At 53.7% G+C, this 8,945-nt stretch overlaps 1 long non-coding RNA gene across 1 annotated transcript in view; it reads left to right on the top strand.

Annotated features, from left to right (window-relative positions):
* Nucleotides 1-2,670, top strand: part of LOC308606025 — a 449,457-nt gene extending 446,787 nt beyond the window's left edge. The window contains exon 7 of the long non-coding RNA XR_014013763.1: nucleotides 2,599-2,670. This is a non-coding gene — a long non-coding RNA (uncharacterized lncRNA). The remainder of the gene's footprint in view (nucleotides 1-2,598) is intronic.
* The last annotated feature ends 6,275 nt before the right edge of the window (nucleotides 2,671-8,945 follow it).

Here is an 8,945-nt window from a genome sequence, read left to right on the forward strand (position 1 = left end):
GCCCCCCAGAATGGCCAGGTCTGAGCCTGCACGGACCAGGTCCCTGAGGGGCCTGAACAGGGGCCATGTCCAGCAGCTGTAGACACACACAGGCGTCCACGTGATGGGAGTTGTGGCTTCTTTTTTCCCAAATGGAAATAGTATATAAATTGTGTCCTGTTTTTGTTGTTGTTGTTTTAATGATCGTTGCAAAAACAAAAACAAAAACAAAACAAAAACATACGAAAAAGATACAAAGACAAAACCCCAAATTGGACTCATTCTACACCCACCCTCAGAAGGCTCTGGAAACTTTAAAGAGAACTTTAAACGGGGATTCTCAGATTCCTGGGTCCAGGAGGCAGCGGGGGGCACCGCTAAAGGGCCCCCAGGTGCACGTTCCCAGAAAGTCCCAAAGGCCCCCGAGAGGGTGCATCAGTGCCCAGGAACTCAGAGTTTCCACCTTCAAGTGTTTGCTTTCTTGCAAGTGTTTGAAGTCCTGCCAGAATCTTCCGAGGGGAGGTAGGGCTGCAGAAGAGCAGTCCAGGAGAGAGAGGAGAGGGAGGGGGACGGGAGAGTCTTCTGAAACGGGTCACAAGCCGTGGCAGCCCCCGACGGGTGGCCCTGCCCTTGGGAGGCTGCAGAGGCCTGGGTTCGTGCCTCAAAGCCCTGCTCCCTCTCCAGGTGGCCTGGACGAGCAGGGCCCTTGGGGACCCCGTGTCCTTACCAACACACAGAGGTCTGTCTCTAAGGGGCCTTCAGGCCCTGAGATTCTGCCTCAAGTATTGTTTTCCTGATTCCTTCCACGTCAGGTGGCACAGATACACTTCATCTTTGGTGGAAACGCCACCTCACTGAAGATTTTGTTCTGTGACTTCAGCTGCTTCCTCCAGAGCTCACACCTCACCCAAAATGCTGATGAATCTTGACTCTGTAGCTTTCACTCCCAAACCCGCCCCAAAAGGCCCCCAGAAGGAAAACCAGTCATCCAAGAGGCGAGGGCTTCTGATTCATGAATCTCCAAAACGAAAACTACAAGCTTTGGAAACCGTTCCGGGTGAGTTCAGAGTCTGAACCGTTTCATATTTTGACCCCCCTCCACGCTCCCAGCTGGTCGCGACTCAGCACGCAATGGCCCCGATTCAGTGAACAGAAACTGGCTTGGAAGGGCGTGAAGGGAGGTATTTGGTTGAAGCCCGTCTGCGAATCGAGGAGGCTGGGCATGGGGTGGGGAGCGAGGGCTCCTCCCCGGCTTCGCGTGTGGCTTTTGCAACTGTTCCGGCCGCAGGAGCGGGATGAACCTCCGTGACTTGGACGCGAGGATGCGGCACTCCACAGCCCGGGCTAGGCCTGCAGAGGCTGGAGAGAGAGGACGGTGGGCCCCCGGCCTCCACACGAAGGGCCCGGGGGTCTCGCTGGAGCCCTCACTTGCTGGGTGGCCACGTGGCCATTCTGAGCCTCCGCCTCTTCATCTCCGTAACGGGGATGAGCTGAACTTAAACTGGGGGACAGCGGTGCCCCCAGAGATGTGCCACCCTCGTTCCCAGTACCTGTGGGTGCGTCAGGTTACACGGCAAAGGGGAATTACCGTGGAAGTTTAGCTCGCTAATCAGCTGATTTAAAGACAGAAATTATCCTGGGTTATCCAGGTGGGTCCAGTGTAATCCTAAGGGTCCTTAAAAGTGGAGAGAGAGGTAGAAAAGGGAGTCAAAGTAAAGTGATGGAGAAAGGATTCTACCTGCCAGTGCTGGCCTTGAGGATGAGGGAAAGGACATGAGCCAGGCACACAGGCGCCCGTAGGATCTGGGAAAGGCAGGAAAGGGGGTTCTCCCCTGGCACCTTCAGAAGGAACACAGCTCCGCGGACACCTTACTTTGGCCCAGAGACACCCACGTCAGGCGTCTGACCTCCAGAACTGTAAGATAATACGTTTGTGTTGTTCTAAGCCTCCGAGCTGGTGCTAACTGGTTACAGCGGCCATAGGAAACTCATTCACGTACCATGCGGGGTTGTGGGGATGAAAGGAATGTCTGCACCCGCTGCCCTCAGCATGCTGGAAGCGCTCGGCAAATGTTGGCCATTTTCATCACACGTGAGAGGGATTCGGGGTTTGGTGCCAACCGCTTCCCCAGAACACCCACCATTCCCAGGCTTCCAGCAGCCCTGGGCACAGCCAGCGGGGTGCACCTCCTAAAGATAGCCCTGAGGGTGCAAAACTGGGCCCTGGGCACCGTGAACAGACCATCAGCACCGTCCATTCTTGCTCGCTCAGCAGAACTGTATGGATTTAAGGGGCAGGGAGGCCGTGTCCAGTTTTTCTCGGCACCGACTTATCCCTAACCTCGGGGGTGGGAGGCGGAGCGGGGGTGTCTGTGTTTGTTACAGCTCCCAGGTGCTTCCCATGGACGGCCAGAGCCGTGGACTTCATCTAATCCAGAAAGAATGCTGACTGCAGGCCTACCCAGCAGATCTTTACTATGTAGTTAAGGACAGTAATGTCAACCAGGGCGTCACTGTTTGTTGACGGGGCACTAGGCTACACACCTCTTATATGCTGTCTACTAAGTCCTTCAACAAATGGCAGTTGTTGGTGCTAATATCAGCTCCCCCACTTTACAGATGGGAAAGCTGAGGTTCAAGACCGTGAAGAAACTCACCCAAGATCACTCAGTTATGGAGAGATGGAGCCCAGATTTGAAATCATAACCACCCGACATCACCGTCTTTCCCCCAAGAGCGCGTAAGTCCTCACCCAGCTCCATGCAGCGTTGCGGGGCGTGGCCACCCAGCCCAGTTCCTCCAGCGCCCGATGGCAGACGTGGGCCGCAGTGGAAGAGGCTCACTCCGGTTTAGGGAGACCTGAGTTTAGGTTTGGACTTGGGGAGGGAGGAGTAAACTGTCTCCTCCATCAGTCACTGTATAGTATTTCTTGGTCTATGGCTCGCTTCGAAAACACAGTCCCCCTGAGTCAAGGCTTATCACAATGAATATCTTTGCAAAATAAATTCCACATATTTTCAAAAAGATGCTTCATGTATAACGCAGTGGAGATGTGTTTAGCTCAGAGGACTATGTGTTTTCGAGTGTCGAAGCCCCCCAGCCAAGACCACCAGGGGCGCGAGCGATGGAACAAGTGGGTTTTTCCCTCGTTGCATCATTAGTGGACCCTCCCTATGGGGAACTGTTGAGTGAGGGGGTGTCAGAAAGAGGCTGCTGTGGGAGTGGGCTTTGGGCAGCCGGGCGGTTCGGGGAGGGTCTGAGGAAGGGGGTTCACTCTGGAGTGGGTGCTGTCGGAAAGGGGGGCAGTCCTCTGATGAGGGTCTGACTCATCTACAGGGAGGGTGGGGGGAGCTGTGACGGGTAAAGAAGCAACCCCTCATTTTAGCCGAGCGGAGACAAGGTTTGCTGTTGCGTGTATGACCTCCCTCGCTTTATCATGACCTTGTGTGAGGTCGGCGTGCTGTGAGGCGGCTGATGCCCACATCAGGAGGACAGCACGGCCCAGCTGGGCGCCAGGCCAGTGCCCGGGTGTCGGGGGGCCTTTTGCTTCCTCCAGAGTAACGAGAGGGAACCCTTCTTCAAATACTCTACAACTCCTGCTTTTCACACTGGCCTCCCCTCTGCGCAGGCTCCGGATGGGGGCTTAGACAGTTCCCAGCTCCACACCTCAGCTGGCTCATCTGCAGAATTAAGCTCTGTTTCCCAAAGCATTTTCCACGTAACACTAGTGTCACGAGAGTAACGGAATAAAAGGGTTCCCTGGACTATTGAGTTTGGGCAGCACTGGCTTCTTTGCTGCAGGACTTCTCAGAGCCTTTAATATGCTTCAGTACATTGTGAAATGCCCAGAAAGAAATGGGGTACTCTTGAAACTTGTTTGGCTAGAATAACTCTTGGGGTTTTGTTTTGTTTTCTTCAGGGTGCAGTGACCTATGGAACAGAGTTTATGCAATGCTGAAACAAAGGGGGTTCCAAAACAGTGGTGTCCAGCTGGGAGGACTTGGGTCCTGAGGCCGGGGGTACTTACAAGGGGTTCCTATCCCGCTCTTTCTCGCACATGCATACATGACTACTGGATAGATGGACCAGAAGCTGCTGTGATTGATTAAGGACAAATCTGTTGGCCAAACCATGTAACAGAATTCAGCCGTGTCAGATAATTATGGAGGTTCCCAGTGTGTGGAGATTTAACGTGAAGCCCTCTATGAGCCCTGGGTGGTCTGCTCTCGCCCCCCCACGCTCCGGCAGCCTCAGGTGACCCTCCAGCTGAAACCGGCCTTTGCCAGATCTGCTTTCGAGTGAGCTTCTTCCCTGGGAAGGCTTCTCACCTGCTGCTCCCTCCGATGGGAAGCTCCCAGGTCCACCCTCCCTCCCTCCCGGGTGAGGCCAGGTCCCTGCTGCGTTCTTGTTCTCCAATGCCCCTTTCCTCGTTCTTTTCCAGCACCTTCCACACTGTGATTTGCGTGGATTCCTCTCAGCATCTGATGGTGTCTGTCTCCCCCCTAGAGAAAGGGCCGTGTCTGTTTTGTTCTCTGTTGCAGCCACCAGGCTTGGCACACAGTAGGTGCTCAATAACCACGTGTTGGGTGAATAAATGAATGAGAGGCCTGTGCAGAGTATTTTAACACTTAAAAGGGTCTCTACGACTCAAAAACGTTGGAAGCCACCGATCAAAAGGATGCATAGGGGCTTCCCTGGTGGCGCAGTGGTTGAGAGTCTGCCTGCTGATGCAGGGGACACGGGTTTGTGCCCCGGTCCAGGAGGATCCCACATGCCGCGGAGCAGCTGTGCCCGTGAGCCATGGCCACTGAGCCTGCGCGTCCAGAGCCTGTGCTCCGCAACGGGAGGGGCCACAGCAGTGAGAGGCCCACGTACCGCAAAAAAAAAAAAAAAAAAAAAAAAAAGGATGCATAGAAGTATTAACAGTTAAAAAAATATATATATGTATATTAACCATAGGTGAGGGGTGGCCGCCGAGGGCTGTGGGGTTGCCTGGAGGAGGGAGCAATGAACTTGTTCTAAAATTGACTGCGGTGACGGTTGCACAACCTGTGATACCAAAGGCCATGGATGGAATGGCACACTTCAATGAGTGAATGGTACACTAGTGAGTTAGGCCTCAGAGCTATTACCAAAAAGAGGTGAATTTGGGTAAAAAAGGAGGAGGGTGTTCTTTGCACTATACTTAAAGCTTTTCTTCACACTTAAAATTGTGTCCCCCCCGAAAAAAGTTTTCTAAGTGGCTGTACCAGCTTCCTCTGTCTCGAGTGAGCAGGACTTTAGCGACCCCGCCCCCTCCCTCATTCAACAGGCACTGACTCTGCATTCATTCTGAGCCTTACATGTGTCTATGAGAAGGACTTTACTGCATTAATTTGCTCCATCCTCAGAGCCTCCCTGTGAGCTAAGTCTTATTAATTGATCCATCACGCAGATGGGAAAACTGAGGCCCATGAGGGGAATAGCTTGCCGAAGTTACCCAGCACATAATGAGAGGGGGCAGGACCCCAATGCAGGACATCGAAGAGTCCAGAGTCTTGGCCACTGATCCCCTGAATGCAGGCGTGTGTGTCAGTTATGGGATGTGGGTCCAGAGACCAGCCCTGTGAAAAATTAGGCGGGGTGCTGTTTTTTTCCAAGGGGGTCTAATTCGGTCTCTGGCACGTGTCTTGCCCACAGCACCTGGGCTGCCTCTGACCAAAGGGGCCGCAGAAACCTCAGCAGCCCGTGTTGCAACAGCACGGCCCTGCCACACGGCCAAGCAGGCAGCTGCCCAGGAAGACACAGCCGCGGGTGGCCTGGCACAGGTGTTGCCAGGGGTCAGACCGCCTCAGTGACGCCTGGCGGGGATGCCAGGGGTCAGGCCACCTCAGCGACGCCTGGCGGGGATGCCAGGGCCTCAGGCAACCAGACCTCCCCCGGGAGACCTTCCCTGACCCCCCACCGGCCGGGAGGTGAGATCCTGAAACCAACCTCCCCCCCGCAGTTCTCCTTCCACGGGCAGCGAAACGTGGAACTTCCACCCAGGACTCCTTTCGGGGAGTCGCTTGTTCCTTCGGGCAGGACGTGGAGCACTGGATTCAGGAAGTTGCAGGGCGCCTGCAGTTTGCAACTTCATGTTTTCACTTTTCTTATCAGAAAGGTGCATGACTAATCCTGGGAGCCGGGCACCTTGTCGCTGTGGAACTACCTTGGTGTTCAGGGTCCTCGAAACTTCGCTCGTTTCTCTTGTGTGCGCGTCAAGGTAGGGGCCTGAGCTGAAACGAAATTCAGAATGAGAAGAGCCGAAATAGAAAGGAGAAGAGTGGGAGACCCAGCGGGAGCCGGTCACGCGCTCCGAGCCCAGGCTGCCCCTGCTGGGGTCTCTGCACCAGGCGGGGATCCCACTCCCAGCAGCCTCCCCAGGAATCAGCATTGGCCCAGCAACGGCTCAGCTTCTGAGCCACGGAGACCTGGCTCCACCAGTGGACCACTGCCCGACACACAGAATCACTCCTCTCTCCTAAGCCTCAGTTTCCACATCTGAAAAATGGGTGACAGTAACACCCACCCACCAGGTTGTAGAGGACCGAGTCAGCATGCCCATAAATAGGTACTGTTAATTCTAACAGTGACTATAATTGCTGAGCACCGATTTATTCTATCAAGCGATATGATCCAACATTTAACTGTTCCACCCCATCATGCTCCAGGGATCATGCTGAGAGCTGCCCCCTTTCCTTATATGATCATTACAGCAATCCAGTGAGGAGGTCTTATTATTTCTAGTTTTAAAATGAGGGAACTGAGGTTATTAGGGCCGAGTGGCCTGCCCAGAGTGGATCTAAGCTTGTGGGCCTTAGGTCTGACTTAAGTCCTCTTTAAGATAAAGAAAACAAAAATTAATGGAATTTAAAAAAATTTTTTTAAAGAATACAAAATTCGGCACCCAGCCCAGTAAAGGACCCATGCAAGAAAGGAGCACTAGAATGTCAGCTTCGCAAGCCCCGTGGTACCTCTGTCGCTGAGCCAGGATCCCCCCAAGGCTGGGTGAGCCCAGGCCTAGGCCTCGACCTCCTCCTCATGCAAGGAAAGTGCATGTCACCCTGGGACCCTGCGGGAGGAGGGAGGAAGAGGAGCGGATGGAGGGCAGGGAGGGGACTGAGAGCGACACATGTGGGAGGGAGACAGGGAGGCGGAGGCCGACAGGTGGCTGAGGGGCAGCCAGGAGGATGGGCCATGGAATGCACCGCCGCTGATGGTTAAGCAGAGCGTGGGAGTTGGCCACTGGCCCCCTAAGAGCCAGCCAGGTTCTAGGTCATTCTCCTTAGCTCTTGTGTGGATAATGGAGAAGAGCAGGCAGCCTGGAGACCAGGTGGGAGGCTGTCATGACTTAATTATAATTAATGTAAATGTAGATAGCCACGTGGGCCAGTGGCTGCCACGTTGGCCAGCACAGCACTGAGCCATCATGGGGTTCAGGCTGGGGACTTGTGATCAGATTTGTGTGGCTCGTGGCCAGATGTTTGCAGAAAAATAGTTACTCCGCTAGGGTACTAGTCCAGGCAAGAGATGGTGGGGGCCCAGAGGGAGCCAGGTGGCAAGGGTGACACTCAGGTTTCTAGACTCTGCAGCTGTCCTTAACTGAGAAGCAAAGAGCAGAAGCCAGCTCTGGGGCTGAGGGCAGCGGCTGAAATAACGAATTCAAGTTAAGACAATTTGAGTTTGAGGCGCCAGGTGGGCTGTCTTGGCAGAGAAGTCAAGGGGGGATTCATTAGACAGTTTGGGAATCTGTCACATTGGTGCTAAAGATGTGGATCTGGATGTCGTCAGCCAAGGGTGGCTGTGTCACGTGAGGAGACTCTAAGAGATGGCACAACCCTAGGAGGTGGCAGATGAAATAACAAATTCCCACCTGGCCACCCCGATGCTGACACCAGCAGCGGGCTCACACTGCCTTGACAGATGACCGTCAGGGTAGCAACAGCCATGTGTGTCGAGCTGTGTCACTGCCAGGCCTGAGCCAGGCTCTCTGCGGGCATTTCATCCTTGCTGCCCCACTGCCAGTTCAGGGCTGAGGTTGCCATTTCACTGGCAGAAGCTTCTCTCTTCACACGCTAGACTCAGGATTTAAAAATAAAGAAAAATAAAGCTTGGTTCAAAATTAGCACAAGACTCGCTACAAAGAACACAAGACACGGCTTCCTGTGTGTTTTTTCTTCAGTTTTTTTTTAAGACTTCCAGAAAAGTCTCCTCTGCAAAGCTGAGACGAAAAGGGTAAAAAATGCAAATGTGATGGTCCAACCTTGAACCATCATCTATATGTGCCCAGCCCAGGGGAGCCACACAGAGACTGAAGAGAGAGGTATCCAAGTCCTAAGTTCTCAGAAGCTCCAAACAGGAGCTGCCTGGAATTATGGGGGGGTCACCAAGACTGTGGGCTCCTTTAGGGCAGAGGCAACTCCTTTAACACTGTGTCCCAAACCTGGCCTCATGCTTGGCTCAGCGGATGGATGGATGGACAGAAGATCAGTGGATGGATGGAAGGTGGAGAGGTCGGTGGGTGGGTGGGTGAATGAGTTAATGAACAAACTGTAGTTCTGGAAACTCCATCACTTGACGGCTAACAGAACCAATCTAAGAGGAAATGCAGCCAAATGCCTCTACTTGCAGGTTTGGGACTCACATGGACCCAGACGTGAGTCCCCACTCCACCCTCGCTGGCACTCGATGCTGTTTTGACCAATTATTCCTGTTATTTTGAGGCATCTAATTTTTCACAGATCCCAGTGTTCAAACACAAGGTACGAAAAGGAAAATGCCCAGAAGCCCTGGTCAGTCCCTTTCCGACCCCTCCAGTCTCAAACGCTAGTCCCATCCACACAGCTGAACAGAGACATCTTGGCGGTAAACCATCGCCTTCCCTCTCTTGTAGCCAGTCGACATGGATGGGATACGGTTGGGCCAACCGCTTGCCAGGTTGAAGA

The sequence above is a fragment of the Mesoplodon bidens genome, assembly GCF_964165515.1.
Source record: "Mesoplodon bidens genome assembly, chromosome: 18".
NCBI lineage: Eukaryota > Metazoa > Chordata > Mammalia > Artiodactyla > Ziphiidae > Mesoplodon > Mesoplodon bidens.